Genomic DNA, 16,561 nt, shown 5'->3' on the forward strand with positions numbered 1-16,561 from the left:
ATAATATACCGGCACTTCTACGACCAGCACCTGAAGCATTGCCCCCTGCGGTCGGCGGAACATATGAAAGTGAGGGGGCTGAGCAACGAAGATTACCCCATCGATGGGATTGTGAGCGTTCAACTGGAGATACTTCAATTGAATACCGGCAAGAAACATCCCATGAGTGTGGAGGCAATGGTGTGCCCAAAGCCTCAAGGACAGTGTCAGTATCCGGTCATCCTGGGGACAAATACGGATATAGTACGAGCTGTAATCAGAGCCTACTTGAAGGAGACTAATGAATTGCCAATGGACGATGCCCGCCTAGATCCTGTACTGAGAGAGGAGTGCAACCGAGTGCAACCGAGCGTCACGGGGACCTCTACAATCGTCAACGCGGACTGACGACCATTTCACCAGGGGGAGTGAAACGCCTGGCTGTTTGGTGCTGTTATCCGGATCGGGAGGAGACCGATCATCTGTTCTCTCTGGAGAGTGACCCTGAGGAAGAGATCCAGCGAGGGTATCGGGTAATACCTGAAGTAAAAGAGTGGACGACCCGAGTTGCTCTCCGAACCCATGTGTATATCCAAAACATCTCTCCATTTCCAATGAACATCGATGTAGGAGAAAGTCTGGGCAGTATATATCCCGTCAGCCCGGTGGAACCCGCGCCCCAGGTGAACGCCGCTGCAGTAGGTGAGCGGTTAGTCGACCTGGACTTCAACTTCGGAGATTCGACCCTGCCGACCGAGTGGAAGGATCGACTGACAGCCAAGCTGAAGGAAAGAAAAACAGTATTTTCTACCAGCGAGATGGATGTGGGCCGCAGTCGCAGCGCCCAACACACTATTAGGCTGAATGACGCCACTCCGTTCCGTGAACGCTCTCGTCGTATCGCCCCCAGGGATGTGGACGATGTAAGGGATGTCCTGGAGGAGATGAAGACCGCTGGAATACTAACGGAGTCACAGAGTCCTTATGCATCACCCATAGTGGTAGTAAGGAAGAAGAATGGATCTGTAAGATTGTGCGTCGATTATCGAACCCTAAATAATCGTACGGTACCTGACCAATACAATCTCCCTCGTATTGAAGAGATCCTGAACGCTCTGAACGGGAGCCAATGGTTTAGTGTGCTCGATTTGCGATCTGGGTACTACCAGGTACCCATGAGTGAAGAGGATCAGGAAAAGACTGCCTTTGTCTGTCCCCTGGGCTTCTACCAGTTCACGCGTATGCCCCAAGGTATATGCGGAGCCCCTGCTACCTTCCAGAGGTTGATGGAAAAAACAATAGGGGACATGAATCCTCGGGAGTGCCTGGTTTACCTGGACGATATCATTGTCTTTGGGAAGACCTTAGAAGAACACGAGGAGAGGCTACTGAAGGTGATAGATCGTCTTGGCCAAGAAGGATTGAAGCTATCACTCGACAAGTGTAGGTTTTGCCACACCTCAGTGACCTACGTGGGACACATCGTGTCTGCCCAGGGGATTGCTACTGATCCAGCCAAAGTAGAAGCGGTGGTGAACTGGCCGCGTCCCGATAATGTCGCGGAACTGCGATCCTTCCTCGGGTTCTGTGGGTATTACCGTCGGTTCGTGGAAGGGTACTCTAGTCGAGCTAAACCCCTGAACAATTTGCTGAAGATATACCCTGAAGATACTGGGAGAAAGGCCACTTCGGCCCGTCAACCGTTTGGTGATAAGTGGACGCCTGAGTGTGAACGGGCCTTCCTGAATTTGAAGAAAAGCCTGACTGAAGCACCAGTGCTTGCATATGCTGACCCAGAACAACCATATGTCCTGCATGTGGATGCCAGTCTCAATGGACTGGGCGCTGTCCTTCATCAGAAGAACCCCGAGGGTCTTCGGCCGGTAGCCTACATCAGCCGCAGTCTGACACCCAGTGAGCAGAAATATCCGGTGCACAAGTTAGAGTTCCTGGCTCTCAAATGGGCGATCACGGAGAAACTTCATGATTACCTCTATGGTGTTATGTTTGAGGTAAGGACCGATAACAATCCCCTCACGTACATCAATACTTCCGCCAAATTGGATGCAGCCGGACACCGATGGTTGGCGACACTATGTAATTACCGATTCTCCCTGAAGTACAAGCCAGGGCCTCTGAACATTGGGGCCGATGCTCTATCACGACGACCAGGATTGAGTGCCACCCCTGATGATGATGAATGGGAAGAGATCCCTGGACCTGGGATGCGAGCAATGTGTAGTATAGCGGCCGTCATCAATGATCAGGTCGCATTCTCTGAACTAAGAGTTGCCGATTCGTTAGGGTGCCAGTCGCAAGCGATCCCTGCAGCCTACTGCGGCCCCGCAGGGATGAACATAACCCAGGACAAAGTCATAAGATGGAAAGACTTAGTAGACTATCAATTAAGAGATCCGGTGATCAGCATAATTCGACAGGCCGTTCAGCGGAAGAACCCTGCTCTATTGAAGAGTGCTCCCCGAGATCTGGTCGCGTTACTCATGCGTGAGGTGGACAAGTTCGAGATAGATAATTGTTTGCTCTATAGGGTAGTCCCATATCATAACCACCCTGATAGGCGACAACTAGTTCTACCCCAAAACTTGAGATATATGGTGTTGAAGTCTCTACACGATGACCACGGGCATCTCGGGGTAGAGAAGACTTTTGGGCTAGTCCGAGACCGGTTTTTCTGGCCCAAGATGCGGGAAGCGGTGGAACAACACTGCCGCCGTTGTTCCCGGTGCGTTCAACGCAAGACGTTGCCTACCCGAGCAGCTCCCATGGCCCATCTAAAGAGTTCTGGTCCAATGGACCTGGTGTGTATGGACTTCCTGTGTATCGAACCTGATAGTCGAGGAATCGGTAATGTGCTGGTCATCACGGACCATTACACCTGCTATGCACAGGCCTTCCCCACTAAAGACCAGAAGGCTATCACGGTCGCGAAAGTTCTGTGGGAAAAGTTCTTCGTTCACTACGGTCTTCCAAACCGACTTCACTCCGACCAAGGGCGAGATTTTGAGAGTACTCTGATCCGAGAATTACTTAAAATGCTGAACATCGCCAAATCCCGGACGACACCGTACCACCCTGAAGGAGATGCTTTACCTGAACGATTCAACAGGACCCTGTTGGACATGCTTGGAACCCTGAAGGGAATGCAGAAAACAGAATGGAGTCGTCATGTAGAGACTTTGGTACACGCGTATAACTGTACTCGCCATGAGTCCACGGGGTTCTCCCCGTACTTCCTCATGTTTGGGCGGGAGGCCAGACTTCCAGTAGATGTGCGTCTCCGAGTATCAACGGACGGGATATTCAATAACACTCATTTTAAGTACGTGCAAAGGCTAAAGGACAGTCTGCAACAAGCGTACCAACAGGCTGAGAAGTCTACAGCCAAACTGAATGCTGGTAACAAGAGACGTTATGACAATAAAGTCAAGTATCGAGAGTTACGTCCTGGGGATGCAGTGTTACTTCGTAATTTGGGAATCCCCGGAAAACATAAACTGGCGGACCGGTGGAGAGATGGCGTATATGAGGTGGAGTCACAGATGCCTGGCCTCCCGGTTTATCGCATCAGAGACACCGATGGTCGGGTAAAGGTTTGGCATCGTAATCACCTTCTCCCCATCCCCCAAGTGGGAGATGAAGAAGAGGAACTACAGGCCACACCGCTCAACGGTGAGTTCGATCTATCAGAGGTGGGTCAAGAGACTGTAACTAACGAGACTCACTCTGAAACTCCGGAAGACCCTATGGAGGGACCCTCTCAAAGGGACCACCCCGCAGAAGGGGCATCTCCCGAAGGAGCTACGGGTAAAGGGCCCCGTAGGCCAATGCCTACTAAGGTGGCACCAACAGGCCAGCCTTTGGATCCACAAAGCCCGTATTTTGTACCCTCAGAGACATTTCTCCCCTCAAGGGAAGAGGCTAGGCCTCAGGACTATGCTTATTACTCCCCCGAGGGAGTTGCCGAAGAACAACTCCGACGGAGTCAACGAGTTAGGTACCCGCCAACTAGGGTTGCTTATGATCAAATGGGGGCACCCCATTATGAGGCTCAGCAGTGTTCTCGTAGTAAGATACAGTCTGTGATTGTGATGCTCAACGAGTTATGCAATCTTGTTTAGAGTTACCTGTGCTAAGATATATATTACTGCATTTTTTATTATATAATTTCTGTACGGTTTGAGTTATTTATTCCAAGCGAGGACGTTGGAGTTTTCACCAGGGGGAGGATGTAGCCATGTCCCCCCTTGCGTGTAGCCAGGCCCCCCCTCGCGCACTCACCCCCTTCTGTTGTCCCGCGAGCCGCGCGTTGCTAGGGACGCGAGCGGCATCGGAATCCCTGGTAGCTAGGGACGCGAGCGGGCCGGTTGCCGGGGACGCGATCGGGCCGTCGCTAAGGCCGCGATCGCGTTGCTACCGGCCCGGCGGCTCGGGAAGCAGGGTGCCGCCATACACAGGGCTGTTGCGCATGCGCAATGGCAATGCACAGCGCGGGAGGCTCAGACAGCTCGCGCATGCGCGAGAATAGACTGCCAGCCCCCAGGGTGCTTAGGGGCAGAGACACCTGACACCAGGGAGCCAACCAGAAGGCCGGATTCCCCTGCTCCCAGTTAGATACATTTCGTGGGGTTTTGCAGCTACTCAGGATCCGGACCAGCTAGGGGTAAGAGGTGGATGCAGGGGTCAGTGACCCTCTGCATAGGCCAGCAGCCCCCAAGGTCCCAGTTAGGTCCTGAGTCACCTAATAGCTTGTGGAGCTGAGGGACAGGCCCTAGATAGGGACACTGCCCCATTATTTGATCAAGTAGTCAGGGACACAGAGCGGAAGCCGTGCGGCCCTGCGAGGTGGGTTCTGGGCTCAGAACACCACCAAAGACCCTAACACCAGGAGAGACATTGTTCGCGCTGGACTTTCAACCCACGCGGTGTGGAGGACGACGTCGGATCGTGCGGATTGATATCGCGGTACCCGTGGCTGGAGCCCGGGCAGGTAACCGGCAACTCACGTGCACCAACCAGGCCTATCACCAAACATAGTGGCTGCGCAGTCACACACACATATGCACAGTGGTATTTGACTCTGGGAGTACGAGACATTTGGGTGGGGGTTACTGGACACAGGGTGGGGTCACATTGTGGGTGGTAGCGTCCGCCGAGACGCCTAGAGGTGGTAGCGTCCGCCGTGACGCCTAGTGTGGTTAGTGTCCGCCGTGACACCCAGTGTGGTTAGCGTCCGCCGTGGCGCATGTTGATTTGTGTTGATATATGTTGCTATGCAGTAAATCCAGTCCTGTTTTACATTTACTCGCTTTGTGTGGTTGTTTCCTGTGAGGGCCTCCTCCCACTCCGTTGGGATCCCTCCCAGGTGGAGGCGTTGCACCAAGAGATGTATAATACGTATGTACCCCAGGTTCCCCTAGCGGAGGCTTAGGCTCCTGAGAGCCACACAGGTTGCACAGCAGGTAGTAGCGGCTGTATTCATAGGGAATACCCGTTACATTTGGAGGCGCTGCTGAGATCGTCCTGGGGTGCCCCACTTTGTAGTACCGTTACCCTGTCAGTCAGCATGTCTGCGCTCACGCCCAAACAAGTGGCCGACTGGGCCGAAAAGCTAGGAGAGCTTCTGCGACACGTGGTCGCCGTAGACGGAGTGCCTGCTGATGTCTCCATGTTTACTGTCTGCAGCACAGTAAGGACATTACCTGGTCTGGCGGACGCCCGCCTCATCAGCAAGCACTATGACATTGACCGGCAAGAGAATACCCTATTGCTAGCCACTGAACAAGCTATACTTCCTGATAGAGGCCCACGAGTAGTGTATCTACCAGAGACTTTGCCGCACGGGTGCCCTCTAATTTACCCGGGAACTGTTTCCAGTCACGTCACTTCCCTCCCCAGACATGAGGGTTGGGACAACAGAGATATGGCCGCCAGTACACCCATCCGATCAGATATATCCCTACCTAGAGTGACCTTCTCTTCAGATGCTAGGCAAGGGGCCACCAGTTGGGCCGGCAGTCCGGCCACATCACCGGTTACTAACCGGTCCGTGAACAGTCCTACCCCACCCCCTAACAGGCAGCGAGCAGCGATAGCCAGTGGCTCCAACAATGACGGCTCCCTGTTAGGAGTGACATTCCCGCAGCTAGTGGAAGCGATAACTACGTCCGCTCAAGCCCAAAATTATAGGAAATTGAAGGCGTTCTCAGGGACGGTTCCTGTCGCCACAGGCGAAGAAAGTATCGATTCTTGGAAGGAGCATACCCTCAAGGTGATCGACGAATGGCCCTGCTCTGAAACGGTTAGACGGCAGAGAATCCTGGAAAGCCTACGACCCCCAGCGGCCACCATGGTCAGTGCACAGCGTGACCAAGACCCTGATCTCTCTGCTCACCAGATGGTAGACTTGCTAGTCCAGATCTATGGCAAAGAGGAAGAGGAGAGCGAGCTGTGGTTCAAATATTACGCTCTCCGACAGAAGGAGAAGGAAGACCTGTCCGACTTCCTGCAACGCATCCAGCTGGTCCTGTGGAAATTGCGAACTTGCGGCCTCATCCTATCTTCAGAGATGGACGAATATCGGCGCAAGCAGTTCCTCCGAGGGGCCATCCCCACTCACCACATCGTGATCATGATAAGGTGCTCACTAAAGGAGGGACCTCCCCCTACCTTCATGGACATTCTGGGGATCGTAAAAGGGCATGAGGCCTATACCAAGCTGCATGCAGGTACCAAGGTCAGAGATCCTCCGGTCAGTGACAACCCGGGAGCCTCCGCTCGCCGGACCAAGACACCTGTCAAAGAGGAAGATGCGCCACCCAAGTCGCCCTCAACGAAAGGGCGGGCTTCGGGGAGATCCTCCCCCACCTACCCAAGACGACTGGACCTCAAAGACGTCGTCTGCTATACCTGTGGACAGAAAGGCCATTTCTCTAGAGAGTGCCCTAATGGAGACACCTCAGAAAAGGAAACGCCCCGTAAAGGAAGCTCGGCCAGGGCTATGATCTGTCAGAGGCAGACCTCAGAAGCAAAAACCACCGAGGCCACCACCACGCCTCCCGAAGCCCCTCCTGACCTGAGCCCAGGCGAAGGAACTCCAGGGGGAGATGGCTACTGTCAGGTGGGCCCTTCGGCCATCGTACGTGTGGTAGTAGAGGGAGTCTATGCTGCTGCTCTATTGGACACCGGGTCTCAAGTGACCATAATATACCGGCACTTCTACGACCAGCACCTGAAGCATTGCCCCCTGCGGTCGGCGGAACATATGAAAGTGAGGGGGCTGAGCAACGAAGATTACCCCATCGATGGGATTGTGAGCGTTCAACTGGAGATACTTCAATTGAATACCGGCAAGAAACATCCCATGAGTGTGGAGGCAATGGTGTGCCCAAAGCCTCAAGGACAGTGTCAGTATCCGGTCATCCTGGGGACAAATACGGATATAGTACGAGCTGTAATCAGAGCCTACTTGAAGGAGACTAATGAATTGCCAATGGACGATGCCCGCCTAGATCCTGTACTGAGAGAGGAGTGCAACCGAGTGCAACCGAGCGTCACGGGGACCTCTACAATCGTCAACGCGGACTGACGACCATTTCACCAGGGGGAGTGAAACGCCTGGCTGTTTGGTGCTGTTATCCGGATCGGGAGGAGACCGATCATCTGTTCTCTCTGGAGAGTGACCCTGAGGAAGAGATCCAGCGAGGGTATCGGGTAATACCTGAAGTAAAAGAGTGGACGACCCGAGTTGCTCTCCGAACCCATGTGTATATCCAAAACATCTCTCCATTTCCAATGAACATCGATGTAGGAGAAAGTCTGGGCAGTATATATCCCGTCAGCCCGGTGGAACCCGCGCCCCAGGTGAACGCCGCTGCAGTAGGTGAGCGGTTAGTCGACCTGGACTTCAACTTCGGAGATTCGACCCTGCCGACCGAGTGGAAGGATCGACTGACAGCCAAGCTGAAGGAAAGAAAAACAGTATTTTCTACCAGCGAGATGGATGTGGGCCGCAGTCGCAGCGCCCAACACACTATTAGGCTGAATGACGCCACTCCGTTCCGTGAACGCTCTCGTCGTATCGCCCCCAGGGATGTGGACGATGTAAGGGATGTCCTGGAGGAGATGAAGACCGCTGGAATACTAACGGAGTCACAGAGTCCTTATGCATCACCCATAGTGGTAGTAAGGAAGAAGAATGGATCTGTAAGATTGTGCGTCGATTATCGAACCCTAAATAATCGTACGGTACCTGACCAATACAATCTCCCTCGTATTGAAGAGATCCTGAACGCTCTGAACGGGAGCCAATGGTTTAGTGTGCTCGATTTGCGATCTGGGTACTACCAGGTACCCATGAGTGAAGAGGATCAGGAAAAGACTGCCTTTGTCTGTCCCCTGGGCTTCTACCAGTTCACGCGTATGCCCCAAGGTATATGCGGAGCCCCTGCTACCTTCCAGAGGTTGATGGAAAAAACAATAGGGGACATGAATCCTCGGGAGTGCCTGGTTTACCTGGACGATATCATTGTCTTTGGGAAGACCTTAGAAGAACACGAGGAGAGGCTACTGAAGGTGATAGATCGTCTTGGCCAAGAAGGATTGAAGCTATCACTCGACAAGTGTAGGTTTTGCCACACCTCAGTGACCTACGTGGGACACATCGTGTCTGCCCAGGGGATTGCTACTGATCCAGCCAAAGTAGAAGCGGTGGTGAACTGGCCGCGTCCCGATAATGTCGCGGAACTGCGATCCTTCCTCGGGTTCTGTGGGTATTACCGTCGGTTCGTGGAAGGGTACTCTAGTCGAGCTAAACCCCTGAACAATTTGCTGAAGATATACCCTGAAGATACTGGGAGAAAGGCCACTTCGGCCCGTCAACCGTTTGGTGATAAGTGGACGCCTGAGTGTGAACGGGCCTTCCTGAATTTGAAGAAAAGCCTGACTGAAGCACCAGTGCTTGCATATGCTGACCCAGAACAACCATATGTCCTGCATGTGGATGCCAGTCTCAATGGACTGGGCGCTGTCCTTCATCAGAAGAACCCCGAGGGTCTTCGGCCGGTAGCCTACATCAGCCGCAGTCTGACACCCAGTGAGCAGAAATATCCGGTGCACAAGTTAGAGTTCCTGGCTCTCAAATGGGCGATCACGGAGAAACTTCATGATTACCTCTATGGTGTTATGTTTGAGGTAAGGACCGATAACAATCCCCTCACGTACATCAATACTTCCGCCAAATTGGATGCAGCCGGACACCGATGGTTGGCGACACTATGTAATTACCGATTCTCCCTGAAGTACAAGCCAGGGCCTCTGAACATTGGGGCCGATGCTCTATCACGACGACCAGGATTGAGTGCCACCCCTGATGATGATGAATGGGAAGAGATCCCTGGACCTGGGATGCGAGCAATGTGTAGTATAGCGGCCGTCATCAATGATCAGGTCGCATTCTCTGAACTAAGAGTTGCCGATTCGTTAGGGTGCCAGTCGCAAGCGATCCCTGCAGCCTACTGCGGCCCCGCAGGGATGAACATAACCCAGGACAAAGTCATAAGATGGAAAGACTTAGTAGACTATCAATTAAGAGATCCGGTGATCAGCATAATTCGACAGGCCGTTCAGCGGAAGAACCCTGCTCTATTGAAGAGTGCTCCCCGAGATCTGGTCGCGTTACTCATGCGTGAGGTGGACAAGTTCGAGATAGATAATTGTTTGCTCTATAGGGTAGTCCCATATCATAACCACCCTGATAGGCGACAACTAGTTCTACCCCAAAACTTGAGATATATGGTGTTGAAGTCTCTACACGATGACCACGGGCATCTCGGGGTAGAGAAGACTTTTGGGCTAGTCCGAGACCGGTTTTTCTGGCCCAAGATGCGGGAAGCGGTGGAACAACACTGCCGCCGTTGTTCCCGGTGCGTTCAACGCAAGACGTTGCCTACCCGAGCAGCTCCCATGGCCCATCTAAAGAGTTCTGGTCCAATGGACCTGGTGTGTATGGACTTCCTGTGTATCGAACCTGATAGTCGAGGAATCGGTAATGTGCTGGTCATCACGGACCATTACACCTGCTATGCACAGGCCTTCCCCACTAAAGACCAGAAGGCTATCACGGTCGCGAAAGTTCTGTGGGAAAAGTTCTTCGTTCACTACGGTCTTCCAAACCGACTTCACTCCGACCAAGGGCGAGATTTTGAGAGTACTCTGATCCGAGAATTACTTAAAATGCTGAACATCGCCAAATCCCGGACGACACCGTACCACCCTGAAGGAGATGCTTTACCTGAACGATTCAACAGGACCCTGTTGGACATGCTTGGAACCCTGAAGGGAATGCAGAAAACAGAATGGAGTCGTCATGTAGAGACTTTGGTACACGCGTATAACTGTACTCGCCATGAGTCCACGGGGTTCTCCCCGTACTTCCTCATGTTTGGGCGGGAGGCCAGACTTCCAGTAGATGTGCGTCTCCGAGTATCAACGGACGGGATATTCAATAACACTCATTTTAAGTACGTGCAAAGGCTAAAGGACAGTCTGCAACAAGCGTACCAACAGGCTGAGAAGTCTACAGCCAAACTGAATGCTGGTAACAAGAGACGTTATGACAATAAAGTCAAGTATCGAGAGTTACGTCCTGGGGATGCAGTGTTACTTCGTAATTTGGGAATCCCCGGAAAACATAAACTGGCGGACCGGTGGAGAGATGGCGTATATGAGGTGGAGTCACAGATGCCTGGCCTCCCGGTTTATCGCATCAGAGACACCGATGGTCGGGTAAAGGTTTGGCATCGTAATCACCTTCTCCCCATCCCCCAAGTGGGAGATGAAGAAGAGGAACTACAGGCCACACCGCTCAACGGTGAGTTCGATCTATCAGAGGTGGGTCAAGAGACTGTAACTAACGAGACTCACTCTGAAACTCCGGAAGACCCTATGGAGGGACCCTCTCAAAGGGACCACCCCGCAGAAGGGGCATCTCCCGAAGGAGCTACGGGTAAAGGGCCCCGTAGGCCAATGCCTACTAAGGTGGCACCAACAGGCCAGCCTTTGGATCCACAAAGCCCGTATTTTGTACCCTCAGAGACATTTCTCCCCTCAAGGGAAGAGGCTAGGCCTCAGGACTATGCTTATTACTCCCCCGAGGGAGTTGCCGAAGAACAACTCCGACGGAGTCAACGAGTTAGGTACCCGCCAACTAGGGTTGCTTACGATCAAATGGGGGCACCCCATTATGAGGCTCAGCAGTGTTCTCGTAGTAAGATACAGTCTGTGATTGTGATGCTCAACGAGTTATGCAATCTTGTTTAGAGTTACCTGTGCTAAGATATATATTACTGCATTTTTTATTATATAATTTCTGTACGGTTTGAGTTATTTATTCCAAGCGAGGACGTTGGAGTTTTCACCAGGGGGAGGATGTAGCCATGTCCCCCCTTGCGTGTAGCCAGGCCCCCCCTCGCGCACTCACCCCCTTCTGTTGTCCCGCGAGCCGCGCGTTGCTAGGGACGCGAGCGGCATCGGAATCCCTGGTAGCTAGGGACGCGAGCGGGCCGGTTGCCGGGGACGCGATCGGGCCGTCGCTAAGGCCGCGATCGCGTTGCTACCGGCCCGGCGGCTCGGGAAGCAGGGTGCCGCCATACACAGGGCTGTTGCGCATGCGCAATGGCAATGCACAGCGCGGGAGGCTCAGACAGCTCGCGCATGCGCGAGAATAGACTGCCAGCCCCCAGGGTGCTTAGGGGCAGAGACACCTGACACCAGGGAGCCAACCAGAAGGCCGGATTCCCCTGCTCCCAGTTAGATACATTTCGTGGGGTTTTGCAGCTACTCAGGATCCGGACCAGCTAGGGGTAAGAGGTGGATGCAGGGGTCAGTGACCCTCTGCATAGGCCAGCAGCCCCCAAGGTCCCAGTTAGGTCCTGAGTCACCTAATAGCTTGTGGAGCTGAGGGACAGGCCCTAGATAGGGACACTGCCCCATTATTTGATCAAGTAGTCAGGGACACAGAGCGGAAGCCGTGCGGCCCTGCGAGGTGGGTTCTGGGCTCAGAACACCACCAAAGACCCTAACACCAGGAGAGACATTGTTCGCGCTGGACTTTCAACCCACGCGGTGTGGAGGACGACGTCGGATCGTGCGGATTGATATCGCGGTACCCGTGGCTGGAGCCCGGGCAGGTAACCGGCAACTCACGTGCACCAACCAGGCCTATCACCAAACATAGTGGCTGCGCAGTCACACACACATATGCACAGTGGTATTTGACTCTGGGAGTACGAGACATTTGGGTGGGGGTTACTGGACACAGGGTGGGGTCACATTGTGGGTGGTAGCGTCCGCCGAGACGCCTAGAGGTGGTAGCGTCCGCCGTGACGCCTAGTGTGGTTAGTGTCCGCCGTGACACCCAGTGTGGTTAGCGTCCGCCGTGGCGCATGTTGATTTGTGTTGATATATGTTGCTATGCAGTAAATCCAGTCCTGTTTTACATTTACTCGCTTTGTGTGGTTGTTTCCTGTGAGGGCCTCCTCCCACTCCGTTGGGATCCCTCCCAGGTGGAGGCGTTGCACCAAGAGATGTATAATACGTATGTACCCCAGGTTCCCCTAGCGGAGGCTTAGGCTCCTGAGAGCCACACAGGTTGCACAGCAGTTAGTAGCGGCTGTATTCATAGGGAATACCCGTTACACAGTATACAACCTTCCAGCTCTTTAGACACCTGATTTAGCTGCCCTCACCAGCACTGAAGGAGTTACATATTTAGTTACATATTTGGACTAACATCAGAAGAGAACGTAGCGGTGGCGTGTGGAACTTTATGCCGATTTGGGTTCCAGGAGATTCCGGGCTACAGTAAGTCCCGGTCAGGGAAAAACTCTCCCATAGAGATCCCTGCACCTAGGAAAGTCTAGTTTTCGACCGCAGTCCCAAAGTAAGTGTGTCTTTGTGTCTGTATTTTGTGTATCATTGTGTGTAAGTGAATTTATGCCGAATAAATTACAAATTATTCAATTTTCTTGTTTTGCTCCATGAGTGATCCTGGTAAAAAGGTGTAAATAACCTGGTCTCCCGTGACAATATGCAAATTGTTTTGTATTTTGAGTCATCAGACCAAGCTGGTGAAATGTCATAATTTTGGTCTGCTTGTAATTGCATCAGTGCCATTTTTTCTCAGTTAGCCTTTACTCGCTGCGCCGCTCCTTCTCAGCCTTTACTCGCTGCGCCGCTCCTTCTCAGCCTTTACTCGCTGCGCCGCTCCTTCTCAGCCTTTACTCGCTGCGCCGCTCCTTCTCAGCCTTTACTCGCTGCGCCGCTCCTTCTCAGCCTTTACTCGCTGCGCCGCTCCTTCTCAGCCTTTACTCGCTGCGCCGCTCCTTCTCAGCCTTTACTCGCTGCGCCCCTCCTTCTCAGCCTTTACTCGCTGCGCCGCTCCTTCTCAGCCTTTACTCGCTGCGCCGCTCCTTCTCAGCCTTTACTCGCTGCGCCGCTCCTTCTCAGCCTTTACTCGCTGCGCCGCTCCTTCTCAGCCTTTACTCACTGCGCCGCTCCTTCTCAGCCTTTACTCGCTGCGCCGCTCCTTCTCAGCCTTTACTCGCTGCGCCGCTCCTTCTCAGCCTTTACTCGCTGCGCCGCTCCTTCTCAGCCTTTACTCGCTGCGCCCCTCCTTCTCAGCCTTTACTCGCTGCGCCGCTCCTTCTCAGCCTTTACTCGCTGCGCCGCTCCTTCTCAGCCTTTACTCGCTGCGCCGCTCCTTCTCAGCCTTTACTCGCTGCGCCGCTCCTTCTCAGCCTTTACTCGCTGCGCCGCTCCTTCTCAGCCTTTACTCGCTGCGCCGCTCCTTCTCAGCCTTAACTCGCTGCGCCGCTCCTTCTCAGCCTTTACTCGCTGCGCCACTCCTTCTCAGCCTTTACTCGCTGCGCCGCTCCTTCTCAGCCTTTACTCGCTGCGCCGCTCCTTCTCAGCCTTTACTCGCTGCCCCGCTCCTTCTCAGCCTTTACTCGCTGCGCCGCTCCTTCTCAGCCTTTACTCGCTGCGCCGCTCCTTCTCAGCCTTTACTCGCTGCGCCGCTCCTTCTCAGCCTTTACTCGCTGCGCCGCTCCTTCTCAGCCTTTACTCGCTGCGCCCCTCCTTCTTAGCCTTTACTCGCTGCACCGCTCCTTCTCAGCCTTTACTCGCTGCACCGCTCCTTCTCAGCCTTTACTCGCTGCACCGCTCCTCCGGCTGTCACCAACGCTATCAGGAAAAATCTTAGCCTTTTCTACCACCATCAGATTATATACTTGAATCTAGTCTATATGGCTATAAAGACTGAGTCAGGATACCTTGATTGGCCTTTGATACTATGGAGAAGACGTACCTTCAGGTTTCCTGGTCCCGGGATCCATTTTTGTTAAAGTTAGTAAATTTCCCAACATCTTCATTATTTCTTCTGTGTCTGCAAGAACAAACAGTTACCACTGTGATCCGTACAGAGACAATCTTCAGAGGAAGAAACACAAGGAAAAAAACATTTCTAATAATATGCAGAATGTCATCTTTATACTTATACTAATATTTTGCTTATTTCTCCTTTGAATAATATAGATGTAGCAAGGTCCCCTCCGGTCCCCCGGTGTTGCACCTATCCACTCCTTACCTCTGTTACTGAAGGGGCTAGTGTGGGTGGTGACAGGTTCGCTTGAGGCTCCGGCGGCCCTCTCTGCAGGGCGCCGCCAGTTTTGGGCAAGGTTGCGCAAGCGCAGGGAGCACCAAGAGTTGTGGTGGCCATTTTGAGTGTTGCGCATGCGGTTAGAGAGTGCACATGCACGTGCATGCGCTGACCAGTGACTGCCTCCGCATTATATTCTCTAACCGCGAGTGTATGCGGTAGTCTGCTCATGCTAAAATATACAGGGTAAAAGTGCCCCGACGGTCATATTAAGCCTCCATGTGCAGTGTTTAGAAGGGAAGTGCTCAATCGATAGAAGTACTGATTTTTAGTTGCCTGCAGCAACATTCAAGCTGCGCTGCTGTGTACAGCCTTTTACATAGCAGCACAAAGGTTTACTTTATGTGCCATTACAGCTAGCCCTCTGATATATGACAAGTGATAATTCAATAGCATTAGTGTCTTCTTGACCAAGGTTGATCCACCTACTCACTGCCTACAGTCTGTATAACTTACCTCTGACAACAGCCACGTACGTTACTGCAGGACACCACAGTCCTGCAGCACAGCACTTTAAGGTTACCTTAGGTCACCCTGACACCTAGCTAGGCTTACCATCGTTTACAGAGAGGAAGCACAGCTGATTGCACCAACAACTACTGATATACACAATACATTTGCTCCTCGTGTATATCAGTTACTACGGGTCACATCTACCACCTTAATTAAGGGCTTACGCAGATTCTGCTAGCATGTGATATGTAGTCTCAGTACCTATCTGAGCACACCCATCAGCACACACTCATTACACAGGTCCACACTAGGATTTCTGTGTTGTTCTGTTACCAGTGTTTCATATAAGACATACTTGGTACACACGATTCCGTCTGATCCGGAGCCAATACGGCTATTATTATTCAGGATCAACCTACCTCCAGTACGTTGCTCCAACATTTATATTTTAATATATGATGCTATCAATAAAAATTATGTTTTAAATCATTCACTCATCATCAGAGCGTGAGCCTGAGTGCTACACTGGGTTCTCTCTCTTCTGTTTACTGAACTGCATTCTCTGCAGAAAAGTACTAAAGATGTTAACGTACCTTCTATCCCACACACATATTTAGCAGTACATAGCAGTTTATATTCTATTACAAAAATGAAGGTGACTGAGGGTATTTTTTTTTTATCATCCCTACCTTCCATGTAACATGAAAATGCTGCACTGTATAATGATAACAGGTATAACACAGTATACAACCTTCCAGCTCTTTAGACACCTGATTTAGCTGCCCTCACCAGCACTGAAGGAGTTACATATTTAGTTACAGATTTGGACTAACATCAGAAGAGAACGTAGCGGTGGCGTGTGGAACTTTATGCCGATTTGTGTTCCAGGAGATTCCGGGCTACAGTAAGTCCCGGTCAGGGTAAAACTCTCCCATAGAGATCCCTGCACCTAGGAAAGTCTAGTTTTCGACCGCAGTCCCAAAGTAAGTGTGTCTTTGTGTCTGTATTTTGTGTATCATTGTGTGTAAGTGAATTTATGCCGAATAAATTACAATTTTTTCAATTTTCTTGTTTTGCTCAATGAGTGATCCTGGTAAAAAGGTGTAAATAACCTGGTCTCCCGTGACAATATGCAAATTGTTTTGTATTTTGAGTCATCAGACCAAGCTGGTGAAATGTCATAATTTTGGTCTGCTTGTAATTGCATCAGTGCCATTTTTTCTCAGTTAGCCTTTACTCGCTGCGCCGCTCCTTCTCAGCCTTTACTCGCTGCGCCCCTCCTTCTCAGCCTTTACTCGCTGCGCTGCTCCTTCTCAGCCTTTACTCGCTGCGCCGCTCCTTCTCAGCCTTTACTCGCTGCGCCGCTCCTTCTCAGCCTTTACTCGCTGCGCCGCT

This window comes from Ascaphus truei, chromosome 1, assembly GCF_040206685.1.
Source record: "Ascaphus truei isolate aAscTru1 chromosome 1, aAscTru1.hap1, whole genome shotgun sequence".
Taxonomy (NCBI): domain Eukaryota; kingdom Metazoa; phylum Chordata; class Amphibia; order Anura; family Ascaphidae; genus Ascaphus; species Ascaphus truei.